The 26,087-nt window shown below is 33.7% G+C and overlaps 1 non-coding gene across 1 annotated transcript; it reads right to left on the bottom strand.

Moving 5' to 3' along the window:
• Positions 1-12,657: 12,657 nt before the first annotated feature.
• Positions 12,658-12,764, bottom strand: LOC132003021 (U6 spliceosomal RNA). Its single transcript, XR_009400101.1, has one exon. It is a non-coding gene; the product is annotated as a U6 spliceosomal RNA (small nuclear RNA).
• Positions 12,765-26,087: the final 13,323 nt, after the last annotated feature.

Here is a 26,087-nt window from a genome sequence, read left to right as displayed (position 1 = left end):
TTTCAAAAAAAAAAAATTACTACACACTGATTCTTGTGATCAGATCCTGTGTCTGTTACTGGGACACCATCTTTCCTATGACTCACTCTGTAACTTGGCACACTTGAATTACTGAAGGATAATACACACACACACAAAATCAATTAAAGAAACCAAAATAAGGATATTATTGTCTTCCTGTGGTATGCAATATAAAACTGTTCTTACAACTTTGTCCTTACTACTGTGTATTTGTCTCTGCTTCCTAATGGAAGGGGCTGTATAAAACATGAGACTATTTCTAATTACAGTTTTTCTAGGCAGTTAGCACAAAAATCTGACAATTTTAAGTCTTCAATAAATGTTTCCTAAATTCAAAACAAATCCTTCTGTCCTGTGAATTTTATTTCATTAATATACTCATAATCTGCCCCTCTTCACCACGATTTTTATAGTCTCCACTGTGATTCTGCCTCTTCCTGTGTTACTTCTTTTCAATCTCCTCTCTGTTTTGCAACCGGAGTGATTTCTAACCATCATATTTTATCTTCTAATCCAATAGGTAAGAACCCTCAGTGGCTCACTACTGCTCTTGAAATGAAGTTAATTTCTTTTCAATCACAATCTACAATTTTTCATCTAGCCACCCAGCTAACACTACCAGTTTAATCTTCTTATACCTACTATTGCACATCTGTACTCCAGATGTACCAAACCACTTTCATGTTCTTGAACATCTCATTCCATTTATTTACATCTAAAGACTGTGCTATTTTTTGACTGAAACTTCCTCCCCTTGAACATCTCATTCCATTTATTTACGTCTAAAGACTGTGCTATTTTTTTGACTGAAACTTCCTCCCCTTAAACTATACCTACCTAACACCAGTCCATTCTCCAAGTCTTGGGCTAGGTATCTATAAGATAAGAGAGCAGGCACAAATGCAATAAAACTTTATAAAAAGGAAAGTAGGGACTTCCAGTTTCCAGTTCCACCTGAGGGCTGCTTGGAAGTCATCCCTCAATCTGTCCTCAGAACATGGAAAAACTAAACAGACTGAAAATTCAACTCTTTCAAGATCTGAAGAAGAGGGAAGAGACAAGAAAACTGCTTCCCCAAGATTGGAGTGACAGGTGAATAGAAAGAATCACAGATTTGGATATGCTTCTTTTCCTATTTTCTCAAAGAACTGTGTTAGCATTCCCTAAACTGGTGTTAAAATTCACCAACGGAGCAATAGTATGGAGATTTCTTTATTTAAAATTTTCAGGTGGCAGTCAAAAGGTACAGCTTTCCAACTTGATTTAGTTTCTAAATATTTTGATTTAATATTTATTTTTATTATTAAATTATTTTTAAGATTTTGTTCCTGTGAAATACATTTAGAGTATGTCCCATCCTATGACTTATCTAAGCAAATGACTTACTTAAGCAAATTTCCCATGGGTACCTGAAAAAATAGGTAGACTTTCTATAAATAGTTACTAGATCAATTCAGATGTAATGTTTATTTTTTTTAAAGATTTTATTTATTTATTCGACAGAGAGAGATGACAAGCAGGCAGAGAGGCAGGAAGAGAGAGAGGAGGAAGCAGGCTCTCCGCCGAGCAGAGAGCCCGATGCAGGGCTCGATCCCAGGACCCTGAGATCATGACCCGAGCTGAAGGCAGCAGCCTAACCCACTGAGCCACCCAGGCGCCCCAGATGTAATGTTTATTTTCAATATCTTTTTTTCCCATTATTGTTCTTTTTTTGAGAAAAGTATGGTAAACTCTTAGTATATTTTTGGACTTTTCTCTTCCATTACTTTACGAGCTTTATCATACATACTGAAACTTTACTAATAGGTACATACATATTTATGATTGCAATGTCTTTGTGAAGAATCAATAATTTCACCAATTTTAATTGCCATTTTATGTCTCTGATAATATTCTTTGTCTTGAAGTCCACTTGGCCAAACATTAATATGCTTTTTTATGTTTGATTTGATCATGGGAATAAGTTTTGCCACCTTTATATTATATCTCTTCATATTTATAGTGCATTTATGATTAATAGGATACAATTGGGCCTATAAAAAAATTTTTCAGGGATGCCTGGGTGGCTCAGTTGGTTGGACGACTGCCTCCAGGTCATGATCCTGGAGTCCTGGGATCGGGTCCTGCATCGGGCTCCCAGCTCCATGCGGAGTCTGCTTCTCCGTCTGACCTTCTCCTTGCTCCCAGCTCCATGCGGAGTCTGCTTCTCCGTCTGACCTTCTTGCTCATGCTCTCTCTCACTGTCTCTCTCTCAAATAAATAAATAAAATCTTTAAAAAAAAAATTCCAGGCTAACTACTCTTCTGTGTAGTCAGTGTTTAGTCTATTTACCTGTAATATAGTAGTTGATGGAGTTGGTTTTAAGTCCTTCTTTTTGTTCTTTTTCACTTGTCCTGTCCTTTCCTGACTTCTGTTGAGATGATCAAAAATTTTTAATACTCCATGCTATCTCTTCTATTAGGTTTATGATTATATATCTTTGTACATAATTGTCACTGCTTTAGACAGCATAATATGTATTCTTATCACAGTCTATCTTGAATTATCACTATTTCACATATAATGTAAGAAATCACATTATAATATCATTTATTCACCTTCCCATTTCCTACCTGCTTTATTATTTCTACATTATTTTAACCAAGGAAAATTTATTCCTATGGCAGAAGTCAGAAGGAGCGGAATAAAAGTAATGTGGTCTCATATTAATGACATATATTTAGAAAAGTGACTATATCTGCTAGATAGATGATATGATCAGAGAAGAGAACCATAGACTTTGTATTTATTTAGTAATACCTTATTTATGTAGTATTATGGTACCTTTAAAATTATTTTAAATATTAAATATATTAAAGGAATAATGGTAGAAAAAGTGAGTTATATCTACTTTTACTGATATAGGAAAAATGCTCAGTATATATTAAATACTAGAATACACTGAAACAAATATGTATTTCATGTTTGAATCTGCATAGAAAGAGATTGGAAAATATACCAAACTATCAACTGCAATTATTGTTAATAGAATTTTAAGAAATTATTACTTTTTCTTAAAGATTTTATTTATTTGTTTGACACAGAGAGAATGGGAGAGAGCAAGTAGGGGGAGGCAGGGGAGAAACAGGCTCCCTGCTGAGCAAAGAGCCTGATATGTGACTTGATCCCAGGACCCTAGGATCCTAACTTGAGCTGAAAACAGCCGCTTAATCAACTGAGCCACGCAGGTGCCCTCAAGAAATTATTACTTTTAAAATAACATTTCTCTATTTTTGAATTTGTTATTTTGAATTAATAAAAAATTGGAGGGGAATATGAACCATGAGACACTATGAACTCTGAAAAACAACCTGAGGGTTTTGAAGGGGCAGGGGGTGGGAGGTTGGGGGAGCCAGGTGGTGGGTATTATGGAGGGCACACATTGCATGGAGCACTGGGTGTGGTGCAAAAACAATGAATTCTGTTATGCTGAAAAGAAATTTTTTAAAAAAGTGCAAAAAATAAAAATTATATAGGATTTAAAAATTAGAGTAAAATAAAAGATAAACAGGGTGCATGGGTGGCTCAGTTGGTTAAGCATCTGACTCTTGATTTCAGCTCAGGTCATGATCTCAGGATCCTGGGATCCAGCCCCATGTCAGATTCTGTGCTCAGCAGCGTCTGCTTGTCCCTCTAGTTCTACTTCTCCCATCTTTCACTCTATCTCTTTCACTCTCTGTCTCTCTCTCAAGTATATAAATAAACAAAAATGTTAAAAAGTAAATCAAAGATAAAACAATAGGAAAGTGGAGAAAAGAGAATGACAAAAATAAAACCAAATCACTATCACAAATATGTTTTAGAATATTCAGGGTTTTTTAGTGTGTTAATAGTCTAAATAGCTAGAGCCAGTAAAGATGAAGGTTTTGAAGGATAGAAGAAATATTTCAGATCATCTCTAGTGTTTGTCTAGAGAATGTCAGTAAAGAATGCTCTCTGGTTCATCTACCAGTTCTGATTTTGTCCAACCCACCACTTCTGTGATTAGAAGTAGGGGACATCACAATGTTATTTTATTTGTAACTTAGGGTGTGGAGAGAAAGAAAAATTAGGGAATTCTTACTTAATGGCTTCTACTTAGTAAATGAAAAGTCTAGTTTATTTACAAAGGCTGAAGTTAATTTGATAGAGGATTTAATGAAATAGATAAGGATCTAGAATAATTAATAAGGAGAAAAAGAAAAGTAAAATAGCAATCAGCAATGAGCCAATTATAAGCCTGGCATTCACTTTTAAATGACCTAATTTTTCTGGTGCATTCTCTTGGACCCATAGAATATGTTATTCCATATTCAGATTTTTAGTTTAAACTTTTTCACATCTCTGTGTTTTCTTTCTATTGCCTGTTCTGGTATCTACCTCCTCTTCTTGGACATTATGTGCTAATATTTCCCAATATTAACCTCCTACTAAAAGTGTTTAAAAAAAAAAAAGAAAAAAATTGAATTACTTTGGCCAATAAGTAATAGCAAGCTACATGTGTTTTTCCCCAAGAATATAATTTACATACATTGTGTCCAATAGAATACATATTGCATGCTCACTTGCTTACTCTTTAAATGTTGTTAGAGAGCAGAGAGTGTCCTGTCCTTTGAGCCTGCATCACATTGGATAAAAGTATTGTTACTGGATGCTACCAAGGGTTACTACTTGCATGCCAAGGAATATAATGAACTTCCTTCTAACATCTCATCTGTTAAAAGCAGTTGCTCCAAGTGTACCTGAAACATACTTAAGTCTCCCAGAATAGGTTAGAGGAAGAATTGTTCAGAAGTGAAAATAAAAATAAATTCCATAAGCCTAAATAATTATTAATATTTTATTAATAATAATATTCTGGGCAGAATAAGTTTCAGGAGATATGTCCATTAATAAGGCTCCATATCCTAGCATGCTGACTATTATAAAAAGACAAAAGTAGTGCTAGTCTAATTATGTTAGTCTTCTCTGATTTTGGTAAGATTCTAAAATACTCACCATCCCCCTCCTGGTTTTATTTATGCACTTAATAATTTCAAACCAATCCTCTCAATTAAGAACACAGAGCTGAACTAATTTTTCCAATTTTGACCTCATTTCTTCTACTGTGATGCAGATTCTATTTTCCACCTCTTGGTAGAAGTTGGTCAGTGATCTAACAGTGGGAGATTAAGCTATCATGGACTATAGTCTTAGCCCTTGAATTAATAACTGGGGCAAAACCAGATGAGGTCTCAGGTCATGTTCAATTGTTCATAAAGGAGGAAGCACACAAAAAGGGAGTTCCTTTGGTGATTATCTTCTCTAAACTCTTTACCATCTGATCTTATATATTCATTTATTCATTAATGCCACTAATATTTAATTAATAATTACCATGCAGCTTTCTAAGCAATGAATAAGACATGCAAATTCCCTGATTTCATAAGTATGAGAGATAATATACAAGTAAGGAAATATACAATATCAGGTAATGAAAACTGTTATGAGTTATAACAAAATATGTATACTTTGTTACATATTGTTTTTAAAAATCAATTCCCTCTAGATTTAAAAATGTGTGACAATATATTAATATTAAATCTTTAAAAAATAAAAACTTGTAGACAATCTGATCAGCCAAATCAACTGATTCTAGGAATTCCATTATTTCTACCCAGAGCCAAGCTCCCTATTTTTACATTCCTAGACTCATTAGCAATGAAAACCATCAGTTATAGATTTGGATAATCAGCTTTAGATAGCAGCTAAGAAAAAAATCTTGTCATTCTATATGATAACCCTCCAATTATAATGATGGAGATGCTTCCTGAAATTATGTTACATTTGTTTTTAGCCACATTAGCTTGGTTTTCTCTCATCTAACACAGGTTATATACTAATGTTCTATTGATGATCAGTCTATATTAGAATAGTCATTTCCCTTAATTTGACCAAGGAAATTATCTTATGCAGCTAAAAAATCTTTTATAAATCACATCATGCTCTTCTCTAATAATATGTTCATTGTCAACTAATAATGTCTACATACACTTAAGTAACTTTAACTTTCTAGGGTTTTTATTTTCTACATGAGGTATTAAAAACTTAGTTTTTCCAATCCTATGAATAACACAAAATAAAAAGGATTACATAAACTTTTTTTTTAAAGATTTTATTTATTTTTTTGACAGACAGAAATCACAAGTAGGCAGAGAGGCAGGCAGAGAGAGAGGGAGAAGCAGGCTCCCCGCTGAGCAGAGAGCCCGATGCGGGGCTCGATCCCAGGACCCTGGGATCATGACCTGAGCCGAAAGGCAGAGGCTTTAACCCACTGAGCCACCCAGGCACCCCAGGATTACATAAACTTTTAAAAATTATTCCTAACTTTAGACCCAAATTTCAAAACATTGAGATCCCTTTTATGCTTGAAACAGTAATATTGGATGTTGTTTATTTTGTTCTTTTGTTATTTAAATTATCAATATCCCAATATATTGAGAAATATTAGCTGACAAATTTCACAGAGTTACCTGAACTCCATCAGAAGTCATCCTAAATTCTGCCATTTAATAAATCATTGACTCATATCAATCTGGAAGTTATCACTAGGTATTCTGAACCCATACATAGCTGCTAATTAGTATAAGTGATGGTATTAGTCACAATATATGCATGACAAGGTGAACTCTACTATAAACAAAGCCTAGAGAGGCTACCTAAAGAAGCACCACTTAATTAATCCCCAAAAAGCAGGGAGGAATGACTCCTGCTCTATTATAGTGGTCTGTGGACTTGTGATGGCAGCTGAGTACCAGGGACCCTGAGAGGAGCTTTATGATAGTGTGACAGGTATGGAATATCAGTAGTTTATATTTCCAAGCCTTTGGAAGTATGAAGCTTTATTAAACAATACTAAATAATATAGAAAATGTTGAACATCTTTGACCACACATTCCCTATCCTGATCATGGGCTGAGTACATGCTGACACCTGCCCATTATCACCCATTCTCTGCCTGCTTTTTTGCATATACCAACCCTACCACCCTCCCCCACCCACCAACCTCTCTCTATAAAACTGTTGGTATCTATCCTATGGGCAGGGAGGTCAGTTGTAAGGCTTGAGCCTGTCACCTCCCCCAGCTCCTGGCACCCAAAATAAATTTCTCCTCTTCTCTTTTCCAAACCCTCCTCTCTTCAGTCATTGGCTTCTCTTGCAATAAGTTTATACAAGTTTGTTCAGCAACAGTGTTGGCAAACCTAGCCAAGAGCTTTGCTTTCAATTTGTACAACCTCCTCAGGATTCCTCAGGACAGAATACTTGGCATCCACAGTGTGCGGACTTACCTCTTCATTTCCTGACTTAGCAGGTATGTCAGAATCATTTGGAAACACTGTGTGTGTATGTGTGTGTGTGTGTGTGTGTGTGTGTGTGAAACTTAAAATCTTGAGTCAATCTTTCATAGTCACATTAAAATGTTTTCCTTTCTACTTTCTTTGTATTACATAATACAGAAAAATAGAGTCAATTTAGTATGAATGTCTACTTCCTAAACCCCATTATTTTATAAATTTTTTTAAAATTTGCATATACAATAACATTAAAATCATGACCCTAATAGCAAAGAATTAAATCTAACATAATGTATTAGATATTTAAAAAACTTTTTGTAAACAAATATAGGGTAAACAACTGGATTCATCAAGCAACACTAAATTAATCAAATAAATTATATTGTAATTCAATGTTAAAGTGTAAAGAAAATTTTCATAGTACTAACATAATAAGTATAATACACCATCATATTCTAAGTATAAAATTAGGAAATGCCAAATTCTTACTTCATTTTAGAGAAACCAATTTATTATAGAGGAAAATAAAGGATAAATTGAAAATATATATATATATATATAAATTCCAAATCATTTTTTCAATTCAAATCCACTAAATATATGTTTATTCTTGTTTTTTAACTTATTAGTTCCAAGATATAGGTGTTGACAACAAATGTCATATTCACACAAGTTCAAAATCTGGGTACATTTCTTGAATTCCACCTACTCTCTTTATAACTACATTGTATAAAGAAAACAACTGATGAGAACGTTTTTAAACTTAATCTTTTTAACTTAAACTTTATTTGACAAATTTTTGTTTTTCCTCTGCCACCACCAACTCAAAACACAACCCATTACATATTTTTCTTGTAGTTATTCTTTGAAATAATTAGTTTTCTACCTAATACGTGGCTGATAACATGTCATAATGTAGCTTGTCAAGTGCCAAATGACTCTCCAAGTCATCCAAGCATTAGAAGGAAATGAAATCATTCATCTAGATACAATTTTGCATGAGTCAAGTTCAAGAACTCACAGAATAAATTTACAGTGTTAATGAAGGCCATGTATAAAGGCAATACTAGTGGTATCTTTGCTAGTCTATCAACATTAATAGAGATCAGCTGTGTTAAGTTGGAACAAGTATTTAACAAGAGGAGAAAAAAGAATCTTGTATAAACACAAGATTTCAGCTTTTGTCATATACTTATATCCTTCATTATTGTCATTATTGCTATTTTTGACCATCGATTTTTCCTCGTTTAACCAGTATTTTTTAGAGAAGCTTTAGTTTTATAACAAAATTGAGCAGAAAGTAAAGAGAGCATTTTTTTTCACCTGTTAGCCATCTATATGTCTTCTTTGAAAAAATGTCTATTTGTGTCTTTTGCCCTTTTCTTAACCAGATTATTTGTTTTGGAGGGTGTTGAGTTTGATAAGTTCTTTATATATTTTGGATGATAACCCTTTATCAGATATGGCATTTGCAAATATCTTCTCCCATTGTCTTTTAGTTTTATTGTTTTTTTGTTTGTTTGTTTATTTAGTCTTGAAGTCCCAATAGTTCATTTTTGCTTTTGTTTCGCTTGCCTCTGGAGATGTGTTTAATAAGAAGTCGCTACTGCCAATTTCAATGATCAAGAAAATACAAATCAAAACTCCAATGAGATATCACATAACACCAGTCAGAATGGCTACAAATAACAACACAGGAAACAACAGATGTTGGCGAGGATGCAGAGAAAGGGAACACTCTTATGCTGTTGGTGGGAATGCAAACTGGTGCAGCCATTCTGGAAAACAGCATGGAGATTCCTCAGAAAGTTAGAAATAGAACTACTTTATGATCCAGTAATTGCACCACTAGTTTTACCCAAAGGATACAAAAATACTGATTTGAAGGGGCATATGAACCCATTGTTTATTGCAGCATTATCAACAATAGCTAAACTATGAAAGAGCCCAAATAGCCATCAACTGATGAAGAGGTGGTGTGGTATATATATTCCGCTATATATACAATGAATGGAATACATATATAATGGAATGGAAGGAATATATATATATGTATATATATTTATAAATATAAATATTTATACATAAATATGTATAAATATATATATTTATAAATATATATGTATTTATATGTACATACATATTTGTATGTATATATATATGTGTATGTATGTATATATATAAATATATATATATAATGGAATGTTATTCAACCATCAGAAAGAATGAAATTCTGCCATTTGCAATAACATGGATGAAGCTAGAAGGGTGTTAAGTGAAGTAAGTCAGAGAAAGACAAATATTATATGATTTTTACTCATATGTGGAATTTAAGAAACAAAATAGATGAACATGGGGGAAACAAAAGAGAGGGAAGGAAACCGTAAAACTGACTCTTAACAATAGAGAACAAACAGAGGGTTGCTGAAGAGGAGTTTCGCAAGGGATAAGTTAATGGATGAAGGGTATTAACTCTAAATTCTACTCCTGAAACTAATATTCATTGTATGTTAGCTAATTGGAATTAAATTAAAACTTGAAAAAAAATAAAACAAAGGGAGTACAGAGAGCTCCCATATACTACCATCCCACCCCATACATATAGATGCCACAAACTCCCCTATTATAAACATTTGTAACACTCTGGTATTGAATCTTGATTTGGGTGGAGACAGAGGTAAATGTGAATTTGATTTTAATGCTTTTTAAAAATTTTTTGTTTTTTTGAGATTTTGTTTATTTGACAGAGAGAGACATAGAGAGAGAACACAAGCAGGGGGAGCAGGAGAGGGAGAAGCAGCCTTTCTGCCAAGAGGCCAAGCGGGAAGCCTGATGTGGGCCTTGATCCCAGGACCCAGGGATCATGACCTGGGATCAAGGACCCAGGGATCATGACCCCAGCCAAAGGCAGCTGCTTATCAACTGAGCCACCCAGGAGACCTTGATCCATTTTTTTTTTTTTTTAAGATACAAACAAGCAATCTCTTATTTGCAACAACTCCTATATGGATGTAGAATACATTAATAGAAACTTTAAATATAATTTTAGTGTCAAATGAAGTTATGTTAAAGTATAAAATTAACAATACTTATTGCATGTAATTTTTGTTCAAAAATGTATACGAACTGCAACTTTCCGAGAATTTTCTTTGTTTCTTTTTTCTCAATACTTTTGAAAATCTGAAAAACTAATAGTAAAGCAGTCTTTAATTATTAAATATAAATATTTAGGATGACTTTTCCTCATAAATGGATATCTATTTGTCTTTGAAGGTGCCCAGACATCTTAATCACATTAAAAAGAACTCATACCTTATAATTTAAAATGTAATTTTTTTTGCAAAAGAGGTAGATATCATTCTTCTAATAAACATTTTACATGCTATATCCTTTTTTGGTGTGGATGCTAAGTCACATCAAACATTTTAAGTTAAATTTTATTCTATAGTCTGTGATTTATAATTAAAATATGCTTTCCTTGGCCTATCGGGGTTTTATCTATAAAATGGACATATGAAATATCCAGTAAGTTTTGCTCTGTATAATAACACCTTTCACAACAGAATAAACAAATTCAAGTATATTTTATCTTCTTGAAATTTCATAATGTAGTACTTAGGTAATCCGAAGGATTTATCTACTATCTATTCTTTAATTTAGCAGCCAAAGTTATTACAATTTTCATATAATTTATACATCAAAACTCAATGCTTCAAATAGAATATTTCCACTGAGTTAGCACTGATAACACTTGTCTCTGTCAGAAAGCTTTTCCTGCTCAATTCTTTCATTTTACTTTTGACTTGAAGGGTTATCCACATTTGTCTTGGTATAAGGTAGTTAACATATTTGAACATTTTATTAAGACAAACAAAATTTTTATGTAAATGTTCATGTGAAAGAAATGTCTATCCTTCTAAGTGTTCAGAAGTAGGATGTGATTATCACAACCTGACTGACTTCAGATTTTTGTTGAGAAAACTTGTGTAGGCAGCTATTTTTTCTGAAAATCACTGAACTTCAATATTAATATGATGGTGTAGAAAAATGCATAATTTTATTAGCTTTTTCATGTTCATGATTTGATGTCAGTTCAGTCAAATACATACTTACTTTATTGCATATATTTAATATATTATTTATATATTATATTATTTTATTATTATAATTATTATATATGTTATATATTATAATATTTAATGTCACATATATTTATCTTAATAAATATATCAGATATTAATTGTCCAAAATTTACTCAAAATTTACATTTATTTTACATTTTATTAATATTCATTTTCTCATTCAACAAATACACGCTGAGCATCTGCTGTGTTGTCTGTACTTTTCTAATTATTGGGGATTCAACAAGGACCAAAAGAAGGGAAAGCACATGAATTCAGTTTGTTGTTTAGAGAGAGGTTCTTCAAAATAAGCATCCACACCAAAAAAGGATATAGCATGTTAGATGGTGAAACATAAGATGACAGGCAAAACAGGGAAGTGACAGTCATAAGCAAATGGGATATTTTATGGCCTTTTCCCCCCCTCACTGGTCAAAGGGTCATGGTCATTTTTGTTAGGAGTGTCCAGATTAGATCACATGAGAAAGAGGAGATATTTTAGTAAATGCCTGAACAGATGGGTGAACATGTTGTGAAAATCTGAGATAAAATTTTAGTATAAGAAACTAAAGGTTTCAGTCAAGAAGCACTGAAATATGAACATGCATGCCTGCAATATTTAAGAAAAATGCAAAAATGCCAATCTTGTGCTCCCTGGGAAATTATTGGGAAACTACATCTAAGAAAAAATTGGTTGGGTAGAAGAGGACAAAATAGGTCATTGTACATAGTTTGTCTTTTACTATGAGTGAAATGGAGCACATAGCATGACTTTGACAGAGGAGTAACATGATGTGACTTAAGTTACTAAGATTGCTTTGGCCAATCTGCTGAAAATTGGCACACGGTGGGAATGCAAAAGTAAATGCAAGATGGAAGTTTAAGAGGGTATTTCAATAACTATGAAAAGAAATGATGGTGGCATGTTTGGGTTTGCTCAATGGGTAAGGAAAAAAATTCTGAGTGCAAGTTAAGGAATATCCCAGAAGGAAATTTATATGTATAATATTTTATATTTTATACTAATCTATACACATATGTAAGAACTAAAATAATACATGGTCCTATAAATAATTGCAACTTTCACTTTTTGAATAAATTTTCTGACAGTAGAATAGTATCTTTTTCATTTAGGAGTGGTTATGTTGGTTGTTGTTGTTTGTTTTAAATATGATTGCTTCACAAATTTGCATGTTCTCCTTGTATAGGGGCCATGCTAATCTTTTCTGTATCATTCCAATTTTAGTTTATGTGCTAATGAAGGGAGCACATGGTAGTTATATGGTTAAAATTACAACTAGTCTCCTGTCTCTGGGCCATTCCTATCCCATACTATGGATTGTGATGATTCATACAAAATCTCATTTCTAATTAACAGTTTAAGATGAGAGAAAATATGTGTGTATGTAGTATTTAACCAAGACCCATATAATTCAGTTTCTGCTTATAATTAATTAAAGTCAAATACAAAAGAATTTTCATCAATTTTACTAAGAGGTCTCTGTCTCTGCCAATATCTTATTCAGACCAGTCTTTAAAAACAAAACAAAACAAAACACATTCTACCTATTGCTTTACCAAAAAAACATATTTTTTAGCTCTTTTGTATAGACTTTGGAAAAGATATATAATTTACATTACTTTAGAAGAGGGTAACTCCTCCCCATCCCCATTTTTCCCCAAATCATCACGGTCCTCCTCTTAAAATACGTTAGATGACAAGTTGTCTGTTTGATGCCACTACTCCCATACAAGGCTGGTAAAATTGTTTCTCATGATTCGCCCCCTATATTGTTCCACATGAGATATGGTCAAGAAAGGAAGTGGTAAGATTTAGGAGATGGAAAAGCAGCAGAGATCGTTACTCTTGGTATGTTGTGGTATACAGGCATGATGATAAATAGGGCAGCTCTAATGTGTTTCCTCCTATTTTAGAGCTGACCTATAACAGGACAAAACCTGTTACTTAGATCTATAAGGCTGACAGTTCCCTTAGAAGCAGTGGTTTTCACAGAGAAACAGTTTTTAAAAGTGGCTTCTTAAACTTTCTTGAAGGTTCTAGATCTACAGAAGCTCCCCTCTCATGGTTGTATTTCAGCTTCCAGATATGCAAGGTTTCTCAGACTTTCTGTAAGTTCCAACTTGTCTATCACTACTTATGCTTCAGAAAACTAAGGTGACCTTTATTTCAGTTCTCTGGCTGTCCCCTTCCACCCACATCATTTCCAGAGGTGCACTTCCCAATCCCTCCTACATTTCAGGAAACTCCAATTTCTACACTGAATTTCTTGCTCTGACAATACTTCTACCAAGTGATATATGTATGCAATGATACATCCCTCTGACTTAACCAACTGATATGAGCTTTCTTCTCAACCATTTCATATTCTATATGATGTAGACTATAGAAGTTTACATCAAACTGACAATAAACATTAAAGATGCCATTTATTGACCAGCATATATAATAATACTTACTGGTAATATTTTCAGAGTTGTAACTATACGGGAAGCATAGAGTTAAAACTCAGCACAAGCCAGTATAGTGGATATAGTCAATATTCTCACTCCAAGTAAAGAAATCAAGGCTTAAAGATGGTAAGGTCAAAGAGATATTGCAAAATAGGAACTCAAATAGAATTATTCTAAAACTGAGCTATGTTACAGACATATATAATAAACTATTTCACAAGAAACAATCACATGTAACCTAGTGAGACATAACATCTGGTAGCTTTGAATCTTTCCCTTCACTATTTGTAGCTGAACAACCGAGCACTATTATCTCCTGGCTTAATATAATCTGCTTAGGTTGGCAAAGATTCAGAATGTAAGGAAAAAACCTGTGCTACATAGAAGACATGTTTATTTTAAAAGTCAAGACCACTCATATTTCTCAGACTCTTCCTAGAAAATGAGCTGAAATGAGAAATAGTGCTGTCATATATAGAGCATCATCGATCTTAAGGTGAATGCAGATTTCCCTTTCCCCCCCCAAAAAATGAAGCTGAAAGACATAGGTGAAAAGGAAAACCACGTAAGTTCATCCTTCTTCTGAGTTATTAACCAAAAGTCATAGATTTCCTCCTGAAAATGAGCTCACCTTTCCCAATAGATTATCTCATTCTTGTGTCCAAATTATTGCTTAAAGTGATAAACTAGGATTTAGTGACTCTTAAAGAGCTATAAACTTCTGAATATGCCCAATTTGAAGAATGAAATTATCACTGGCAGTAAGAGAATCTGTCTCATTTACTAAATCATATAAATATAAAATCACTAATTATTGGCACTCAAATAAAATGGTCTGTCATATTTATTGGTTAATTATAGATTAAATGAGAAATTACCATCATCAAGCATTTCTACACTTATAAAGGAAGTGTCATTGTGCTAATTCCATAAAGTATGATATTTATTGGTCTATAGATAAATATAGTGGGATTATAACTACATAATACAACCTATATTTATATCTAACCTGTAAAAGAATACTTTTATAGTTGAAAATTGAAGATGTGATGAAATCATTTTGATAGATTCATTTGATAATTAGCCTACAGAGCTATAAAAAGACATATGAATAATGACTTAGACAATTAATTTCCTTTCTTCTTCAGGAAATAAAATACAGTATTAATATGTATCTATTTAAGTCATTTTCCAATACAATAATCTGCTGATAAAATAAACCCAGATTAAATAGGTAATGTGAGCATACTTTTAAAAATAAATTATGCATAATGGTACCTATGCTCCCAAAAAAGCATTTTAAAATAAATTTAAGATGAAGTTACTTATTGTGTCCTATCATGACCCTAAATTTCATCCCCTACATGTATCAAGACTGTGCTATATTTTCTTTATACTACACCTCTGAGTGATACCAGGGCTAACCCCTTGGTTATACAGGTCAGCTCTAGGTCAAATTAGTCATCTGGAACTGCAACAAAGTTCTTACTTCCACTTGCAAAAACACTGTACTTTTCCTTCACCTACCTGCTCTCCAAATTTACTTATTAGTTACTCAAAATCTTTGTCATTCTCCTCACACTATCCATCCAGCCCTCTTCATTACCATGCCATTAGATGACTGTATCACCTGTCCATCAAGTGTAAACTATTTCCAAATACTTATCCTTTCAACATATTTCTTTACACATTCTTACTGTCCTCATCTCCTTAGTCTCAGATGTGCTGGCTGGCTGCTCCTCGTAAGACAAGAAGCCCCCTTTCCTGAGTTCTAATGCCTGTCTCCTGCCATTAGTACCAGAAACGACTTGGATAATTATAATCTCCCTCTCTCTCTCTTCAACTTCTCTTTGTCTGGAGACTCTTTTCTGTTACCTTACAGGCATACAGAAATGTCTTCCAATCCATATATTTTCCCCATAATTTGGTTCTTATTTTCCCTACCCTCTTTCATTGGTACTCCTACTATGCTTACCTATTTCAAAAAGAAATGCACCAGGAGAAAAAATTTTCAAAGAAAATCATACACACACACACACACACACAAATTTTTTTTTTTTTTTTTGCTATTTCTGTAAGTAAAGATACATATCTTTTCACTTGCAGGTTTATGTTGATACATCTTCAGTCTTTCTGATTATTTAAAACAAATTTCACTTTAATCTTTTCAGAAGAGCTCATTATTCCCTGACATCTAGGATATTTAGAAGATTCAAGCATCTTCATAAGTTTGTCACACACACACACACACACACACACACATATGATTTGTAGTAAGAATATTCAGGGAAAAAATTAATATAATTGAAGATAAGTATTACAAACTAGGATTCAAAAAATCATTCCTGAGATACCTGAGTGGCTCAGTTGGTTAGGTGTCTGACTCTTGGTGTCCGCTTTTCAGCTCGGGTCTTGATCTCAAGGTTGTGGGATTGAGTTCCATGTCAGGCTCAACACTCTGTGAGGAGTCTGCTTGAGCTTCTCTCTGTCCTTGTCCCCCTTCCCCACCTCCCTGGCCCCATGCTCGTACATGCATGTTCTTTCTCTCCCTCTAATAAACAAATCTTAGGAAAAAAAAAAATCATTACTGAAATAAGATTCCAGAGAATACTTGTTGAAAGAGTATCCTATTACTGGAGAAAATTGACCAAGAAAGCCAACAATGAGACCTGATGGTAAAATCAATGAATTTTAAAAAGAAAGTAAATTTTCTTTGGCCTCCAGACAAAAATATCAAGTCAAATACCTAATAGAGATAGTCAAATACTTGATAGAAGAGAAAGTCCAATCACTGTCATAATTTTTGACAGCATCCTTTCATGCCAGAAGATAATAGTGTTACTAAAAGATACTCAAAGACAGGAAAGGTAAGCCAATGTTTTATATTTATCCACAATATGAAAGCTGCAGACAAACTTTTATGAAGATGCTTGAATCTTCTAAATATCCTAGATGTCAGGGAATAATGAGCTCTTCTGAAAAGATTAAAGTGAAATTTGTTTTAAATAATCAGAAAGACTGAAGATGTATCAACATAAACCTGCAAGTGAAAAGACATGTATCTTTACTTACAGAAATAGCATTTAAAAAAAAAATCTTGGGCGCCTGGGTGGCTCAGTGGGTTAAGCCTCTGCCTTCGGCTCAGGTCATGATCTCAGGGTCCTGGGATCGAGGCCCGCATCGGGCTCTCTGCTCAGCAGGGAGCCTGCTTCCTCCTCTCTCTCTGCCTGCCTCTCTGCCTAACTTGTGATCTCTCTCTCTGTCAAATAAATAAATAAATCTTTAAAAAAAATAAAAAATAAAAAAAATAAAAAAAAAATCTTGCATGGTGTTTAATATGGACATGATTCTAGGGATATTCTCAGTTATATAAATAAATGATAGACACCAAGATAATTACCATTGCTGTTATCTTCTGCAAAGATCATAGTTAGGAAAAAGTGTAAGTCTTTTATCAGAAAGATACAACTTTGCTTAATTGAGTCCTTATTTTAGAATAATCTAAAAATCTCAGGTAATTTGTGCTCATTCTCCATTCACCTATCCACTTTAATTTTTTATGTCCAAAATATTTAAATCACTACAAATTTATAAGGCAAACTTTAATACATGTTTCTAACAAAATATTAAATAAAATCTAGGATTTGGTATTTACTTTCTGGCCAACAGATATGGTGAAGGGTGACAAAATATATTGAGATGTTAAAATTCTGCATATTTCTGTTCTCTTCCCTCATTGCTCCTGGATTGCTTCAATTTTAATCAGCAACCATGATATTTATGGCAACAAGAAATAATGCTTTACTCCTTAACAGAATAGGTATCTATTAAAGGTAATTGTAGGCTATTTAAACAGTAATTATAAATCCTATCACACCAAATAAATAAAGGTTTTTTTTTTTAAGATTTTATTTATTTGAGAGATAGTGATATGGCATGGGCAGTGTGGCGGGGCAGAGGAGGGGGGAAAAGCAGATGCCCCACTGAGCAGGGAGCCCTATACAGGGCTTTATCCCAGCCAGGACCCTGGGATCAGGATCTGAGCCAAACGGCAGAAACAACTGACTGAGCCATCCAGGTGCTCTACAAAAAGGTATTTTTAACAATTATTTTCCTCCTCAGAATCTTTGAAATTTTTTATTTCACTTCAAATTGTAGTTTAGGTTAAGAATTCTTAACAAGTTATTATTTAAAAAATATAGTTCCATGAAATGTAATCAACTGAATATTATAGTTTTATAAACCCTGCATACACACAATGAGCACATGTAAAAACCTTTTAAATCTTAGTAATGCCTATGCCCCAGTTAATTGTATTGTGCCAATATCAGTTTTCTGGTTTGAGTACTCTACTATAATTAGGCAATATACTACCATTGGTGGAAGGTTGCTAAAAGCTATGCATGGCATCTCTCTGTACTATTTTTGCAAATTCTTATGAGTCTATAATTGTTTCAAATTTAACAGGTAAAAAGTAAAAAGAAAAATTTTAAAACAAAATTATTATAATTATTATAGCTTGAAAGTTACAGCAGAAAACTTTTTAAAAATTCAATGTTCCCTTAAAAGGCATATTGAGTCACTCATTTTTTTGTGTCCATCTATTTAAAAAAATTATAGAACAAGAAAAAATAAAACTTCTTGGAATGGGGCAGTATTTTCATTCAAGAGAAGCCATATTGAATTTATTCCTCTTTTTATGTTAAGTTGACTTGACACTAGCAAGCCCAGCAGTTTGAAGGTTTTTTGTAGCAGGCAGGTGAACTTGAGGTAGCTACTCATTTTGACCCTTGAGAATCTGCAAACCAGGGAAAAGTCCTCTTGTTGACCTACACAACCACCCATAATCTGCAGGTAAGGTTTTAGGCCCTGCAGAGGGAGACCATCTGTGCAAGTACACAACCTTCCCCTCTTGCCCCTTATGTCTGTCTTAATTTGGCAAAGATTAGGATCTTATTTTGCTTAACTCATCCTGACTCATCACTTTCCACGTCTAGGAAGAAAACTTTGGTGCAGTGAGTATTGTGACAGGTTCATGGGAAACAGTTATGGGCTCAGCACCCTTGTGGCACAATATTGTGCAATGTCCTGTGCAAATATGTGGGCCTCCTTAGGAGGAGAACCTTTGGCAGAAAACTGACATTCTCATTCATAGATAGGATTAGTCAGTCTGTGAGATCAGAACAGTGCCTTGCATATGGTTACATACAGGAGAAGAGGGCACTTTTCCAATATTGGCAGCTATGGGGGACTTCAGCCAGCCTTGCCTTAAGGTGTCCACCTATACCCACCTAGTGCACAAATCAAAAAGCCTGGGTTTCTAAGCTCCTGCTGGCACCTTGAGGACACAAGACAGCACAGCTTTCCCCACCCTTACTCATTTTTTAAGGAATTCTCCTGTGAAAATAAAAATAAAAAATTTAACTCCTATTTAATAATTTTATGCAAAGCAGTATCCTATAAAAAGATGAAATTGAAATTTTAAAAGAATTTCATGTGTCTTGTCCCATATAATTAAGACAGTTTTGTTTGCCTATCTGAATTTAAGAAAAATGTAGTATATATAATAAAATCAGTAAAGTAATTGAATTCTTAATATATAGGGAAATTTCAATTATTATTTAACTTTTCTGTCTTATTTTGTATTTTTTTTAAATTTAAGCTATAGAACAAGTCATATGTAGCTTGTTTTATTATTTTTTCCACTGATCCAATAACTAAAATAGTTTTCAAAAGAGTAGACATCCTAGTTCAGCTTAACCCTGACACCTGTGGGCTCATGAAATGCATCCAGGTGGCAAAAAAAAAGTGATTCCAAACTGCAATTTGTTTTAAAGCTTTCTATTCTTGCTTTTATCTTCAATTTAAGAAAAACACTTTACTTTGTATAACAAAGTTGTAAATAGAGGATATAAGGCTGAAACACTTAATATTTTTATGTTCTTTGTGCTTAAATATATTTACCATCTTCTAAAAACTGATCTATTGAGAGTGAAAAATCAATCTTATAATATTTTCTAATCTTTGATGATGTAATAGTTTTTGAATTTCTAAATAGCAGTATTATCCATGAACTCTTTCAATAGATCATTTACTTAAGTAGATTTATAATTATGATTGATGTTTGTGGAAACATGTGAATAAAAATTAAAGTATTTTGTTATATAATTTTAATGTCTATTTCAATCCCTCAGTTCAATTTCCTTTAAGATTTCATGTGGTGTTAGTGCAATACTTTATCTTATAAGTAATCAGTGTGTTTTGTTTCTATTAACAACCTTTCAATTCAAAAGTTATGTAAGATTCAATGTTATAATATTCATTTTATAATATGATCCTTATACTTTAAAGATTGAGTGACTAATGCAATGTAAATCTGATTTATAATAATAATGAAATGCAAATCTCTGCACAATATACACAAGCCACTGCATGTTGATGGGGAAAAGAATAAACTTGTAATAACTTCTAATTTCTTATAAGTAATAGGAGTTAAGCATTTATACTTCAATCACATAACCTTTCTGCTTTCTTATTTAGAAAAAGTAGAGCTAGTAGCCTCTTTCCAGTCTAGCTCACAAAGATTATGTAAGGACCAAATGCGATGACATCAGACACAAATTTGAAAGACCTTTTATTTTAATTAAATTCATGTGGGAAAGTCTGGTAGACTATGTGAGAATTAAGGAAAAAGCAAATCATAAAATAACAACCAATTACTGTGTAACTGAGCATCTTCTAGATGCAAATCACTGGAGTAGCCATGTTAGAAGATGCAAATATTAGATCAATTTGTTTCTGAAAAGCCTACACGTTAGAATGAATAATACAATTAGAACTGTTTCCTTAAATGACTGCATTTATAGTCTTCTTTAATTATTCTTTCTTCAGTGACTTGATATTTGCATGGTTTACTGATAAATGTATACTTTATATTAATTGAACAAATATAAATAGATTAGAGTTCTGCTTATATTTCCAAATCTTATTCTCATTCCAAAACTTTTAATTTTTAACAAGCAAAATTACAGTTATTTATCCCTTCTATTTATTTACACCTCTTACACTCTATTTGAAACATCCTTAATTTTTCTAATTTTAAAATATCACTGAATACTAAAACTGCTGCAAAAAAAAAGTTTTAATAAAAACATAAAAATATCAGGTACTAAACTGTCAATAAAGGTTATATTAGATCATCAGAACTATCAGTAAACAAGAACAATTTCTACTGACAGTTTGCTCTAAGTGCTTCCTTGCACTTTGATATGTGTGCTTATTGAAAAGGTTTTTTACATAAGTAAAAATCTCAGTTCTAACTTGTTTTTGTGACTATATGCATTGTGCAAAAAAGTTAAGATGCAAAATTAAGACATGAAATTACTTTTGTTCTTACCATCTTGACCTAATTTTTAAGATCTTATTTTTAGTATATGTGCTGCCGAAGCGAGCACTTTAAGATCTTATTTTTAAGTAATCTCTACATCCAATAGGAAGTTAAAATTCACAAGCCCTGAGATCAAAAGTAGCATGCTCTTCTGACTCAACCAGACAGGCACCCCCTGACTTAATTTTTTAATGTTTGAAAATATAGATAATATTTACATCATATTTCTATTAGAAATATTGTTTCTTAGCCTACTTTTATTCATAAAATTATCTACCCCAAGTAATATATGTAGTCTCCTGTAAGATCAGAATAACCACAAACTAGACTATAGTGTAAATGTGTTGTGTTTAATCCAATCAAACACCAAATTAAACAAGTAAAAAACATACCTAATAAACATTTGCAAAATTTACTTAGCCTCAAAAGTAATAAAAAGTACAATTAGGACTAAAATGCTGCTAACATGCTTCTGCAACCTTTGACGAAAATATGCAATTTTTAATTTTTAAGTAAGTGTCTCCTTTATTTATGTCCTTTATTTTTTGGTTGACCTTTATAGATACTGTATGTTTAATTTGATTTCTCTAGCTTCTTAGAAATTTAGAAGATCAGTCTCAAAACAATAATTGATGGAAATATGTATAAATGACACAGTGACAATGCTCTGCTGTATTTCTCAGTCTACAAGGTGTCTTAATATACACTATGATATTTTATCCCTCATGTCTTGCTAAGGGTTATTGTATCCTACCAAGTGATAAAAAGTTTAGAAAGATTGTATGGTTTTCATTCAGTAATACACGGTGTTCTGGGATCACTGTAGAAAAACCAACAACAACCTAATTGCCTCTAAAATCGATTATTTAACCTCTATAGTAACACAGAGTTTACACAAAGAAAAAAATGAATATACACATTAAATAAGATAACTTCATTAAGGAAACGTAAGGGCAATGTGTCATACGGGTTAAAATAATATTTTTATATTTCTTTTACATTTATTTTATTATATATTAAAGCCAAAAAAGAAGTCTCTGTGTTTAATGTCAACTGAGTATGAACAAGAAAAAGTTTTTGACCCTTATTTTATTTTATTTTTTTAAAGATTTTATATACTATTTTTTTATAGACATATATTTTTATCCCAAGGGGTACAGGTCTGTGAATCACCAGGTTTACACACTTCACAGCACTCACCAAAGCACATACCCTCCCCTTTGTCCATAATCCCACCCCCTTCTCCCAAACCCCCTCCACCCAGCAACCCTCAGTTTGTTTTGTGAGATTAAGAGTCACTTATGGATTGTCTCCCTCCCAATCCCATCTTGTTTCATTGATGTTGCATCACCACTTCCTCATATCAGGGAGATCATATGATAGTTGTCTTTCTCTGCTTGACTTATTTCGCTAAGCATGATACGCTCCAGTTCCATCCATGTTGTCGCAAATGGCAAGATTTCATTTCTTTTGATGGTTGCATAGTATTCCATTGTGTATATATACCACATCTTCTTGACCCATTCATCTGTTGATGGACATCTAGGTTCTTTCCATAGTTTGGCTATTGTGGACATTGCTGCTATAAACATTCGGGTGCACGTGCCCCTTTGGATCACTACGTTTGTATCTTTAGGGTAAATACCCAATAGTGCAATTGCTGGGTCATAGGGCAGTTCTATTTTCAACATTTTGAGGAACCTCCATGCTGTTTTCCAGAGAGGTTGCACCAGCTTGCATTCCCACCAACAGTGTAGGAAGGTTCCCCTTTCTCCGCATCCCTGCCAGCATCTGTCATTTCCTGACTTGTTGATTTTAGCCATTCTGACTGGTGTGAGGTGATATCTCATTGTGGTTTTGATTTGTATTTCCCTGATGCCGAGTGATATGGAGCACTTTTTCATGTGTCTGTTGGCCATCTGGATGTCTTCTTTGCAGAAATGTCTGTTCATGTCCTCTGCCCATTTCTTGTGTGGATTATTTGTTCTTTGGGTGTTGAGTTTGCTAAGTTCTTTATAGATTCTGGACACTAGTCCTTTATCTGATATGTCGTTTGCAAATATCTTCTCCCATTCTGTCAGTTGTCTTTTGATGTTGTTAACTGTTTCCTTTGCTGTGCAAAAGCTTTTGATCTTGATGAAATCCCAATAGTTCATTTTTGCCCTTGCTTCCCTTGCCTTTGGCGTTGTTCCTAGGAAGATGTTGCTGTGGCTGAGGTCGAAGAGGTTGCTGCCTGTGTTCTCCTCAAGGATTTTGATGGATTCCTTTCACACATTGAGGTCCTTCATCCATTTTGAGTCTATTTTTGTGTGTGGTGTAAGGAAATGGTCCAATTTCATTTTTCTGCATGTGGCTGTCCAATTTTCCCAGCACCATTTATTGAAGAGGCTTTTTTTATTTCCATTGGACATTCTTTCCTGCTTTGTCGAAGATTAGTTGATCATAGAGTTGAGGGTCTATTTCTGGGCTCTCTATTCTGTTCCATTGATCTATGTGTCTGTTTTTGTGCCAGGACCATGCTGTCTTGAAGATGACAGCTTTGTAATAGAGCTTGAAGTCCGGAATTGTGATGCCACCAATGTTGGCTTTCTTTTTCAATATCCCTTTGGCTATTCGAGGTCTTTTCTGGTTCCATATAAATTTTAGAATTATTTGTTCCATTTCTTTGAAAAAGATGGATGGTACTTTGATAGGAATTGCATTTAATGTGTAGATTGCTTTAGGTAGCATAGACATTTTCCCGGTTGACCAATTCATTCTTTAGAAGGATGCTGTTTAGTCTCCATGTATTTGGGACTTTTCAAACTTCCTTTATTGGTTGAGTTCTAGCTTTAAAGCATTGTGGTCTAAAAATATGCAGGGAATGATCCCAATCTTTTGATACTGGTTGAGTCTTGATTTAGGACTGAGGATGTGATCTGTTCTGGAGAATGTTCCATGTGCACTAGAGAAGAATGTGTATTCTGTTGCTTTGGGATGAAATGTTCTGAATATATCTGTGATGTCCATCTGGTCCAGTGTGTCATTTAAGGCCTTTATTTCCTTGCTGATCTTTTGCTTGGATGATCTGTCCATTTCAGTGAGGGGAGTGTTAAAGTCCCCTACTATTATTGTATTATTGTTGATGTGTTTCTTTGATTTTTTTATTAATTGGTTTATATAGTTGGCTGCACCCACGTTGGGGGCATAGATATTTAAAATTGTTAGATCTTCTTGTTGGACAGACCCTTTGAGTATGATATAGTGTCCTTCCTCATATCTTATTATAGTCTTTGGCATAAAATCTAATTGATCTGATAGAAGGATTGCCACTCCTGCTTTCTTCTGATGTCCATTAGCATGGTCAATTCTTTTCCACCCCCTCACTTTAAATCTGGAGGTGTCTACGGGCTTAAAATGAGTTTCTTGGAGGCAATATATAGATGGGTTTTGTTTTTGTATCCATTCAGATTCCCTATGTCTTTTGACAGGGGCATTTAGCCCATTAACATTCAGGGTAACTATTGAGAGATATGAATTTAGTGCCATTGTATTGCCTGTAAGGTGACTGTTACTGTATATGGTCTCTGTTCCTTTCTGATCTACCACTTGTAGGCTCTCTCTTTGCATAGAGGACCCCTTTCAATATTTCCTATAGAGCTGGTTTGGTGTTTGTAAATTCTTTCAGTTTTTGTTTGTCCTGGAAGCTTTTAATCTCTCCTTCTATTTTCAATGATAGCCTAACTGGATATAGTATTCTTGGCTGCATGTTTTTCTTGTTTAGTGCTCTGAAAACATCATGCCAGCTCTTTCTGGCCTGCTAGGTCTCTGTGGATAAGTCAGCTGCCAATCTAATATTTTTACCATTGTATGTTACAGACTTCTTTTCCCGGGCTGCTTTCAGGATTTTCTCTTTGTCACTGAGACTTGTAAATTTTACTATTAGGTGATGGGGTGTGGGCCTATTCTTATTGATTTTGAGGGGCGTTCTCTGAACCTCCTGAATTTTGATGCTCGTTCCCTTTGCCATATTGGGGAAATTCTCCCCAATAATTCTCTCCAGTATACCTTCTGCTCCCCTCTCTCTTTCTTCTTCTTCTGGAATCCCAATTATTCTAATGTTGTTTCTTCTTATGGTGTCACTTATCTCTCGAATTCTCCCCTCGTGGTCCAGTAGCTGTTTGTCCCTCTTTTGCTCAGCTTCTTTATTCTCTGTCATTTGGTCTTCTATATCACTAATTCTTTCTTCTGCCTCATTTATCCTAGCAGTGAGAGCCTTCATTTTTGATTGCACCTCATTAATAGCTTTTTTGATTTCAACTTGGTTAGATTTTAGTTCTTTTATTTCTCCAGAAAGGGCTTTTATATCTCTCGAGAGGGTTTCTCTAATATCTTTCATGCCTTTTTGAGCCCGGCTAGAACCTTGAGAATTCTCATTCTGAACTCTAGATCTGACCTATTACCAATGTCTGTATTGATTAGGGCCCTAGCCTTCGTTACTGCCTCTTGTTCTTTTTTTTGTGTTGAATTTTTCCGTCTTGTCATTTTGTCCAGATAAGAGTATATGAAGGAGCAAGTAAAATACTCAAAGGGTGGCAACAACCCCAGGAAAATATGCTTTAACCAAATTAGAAGAGATCCCAAATCGTGAGGCGGGAGAAAGGGGATAAAAAGAGGTTCAAAAAGGAAGAAAGAAAAAAAAAAGAAAAAAGAAAAAAAAAGAAAAGAATTAAAAAACAAGAAAACAAATAAGAA

Source organism: Mustela nigripes, chromosome 15, assembly GCF_022355385.1.
Source record: "Mustela nigripes isolate SB6536 chromosome 15, MUSNIG.SB6536, whole genome shotgun sequence".
Lineage (NCBI taxonomy): Eukaryota > Metazoa > Chordata > Mammalia > Carnivora > Mustelidae > Mustela > Mustela nigripes.
Note: the sequence above shows the minus strand (reverse complement) of the source record. Positions and strands in the feature narration are given on the sequence as shown.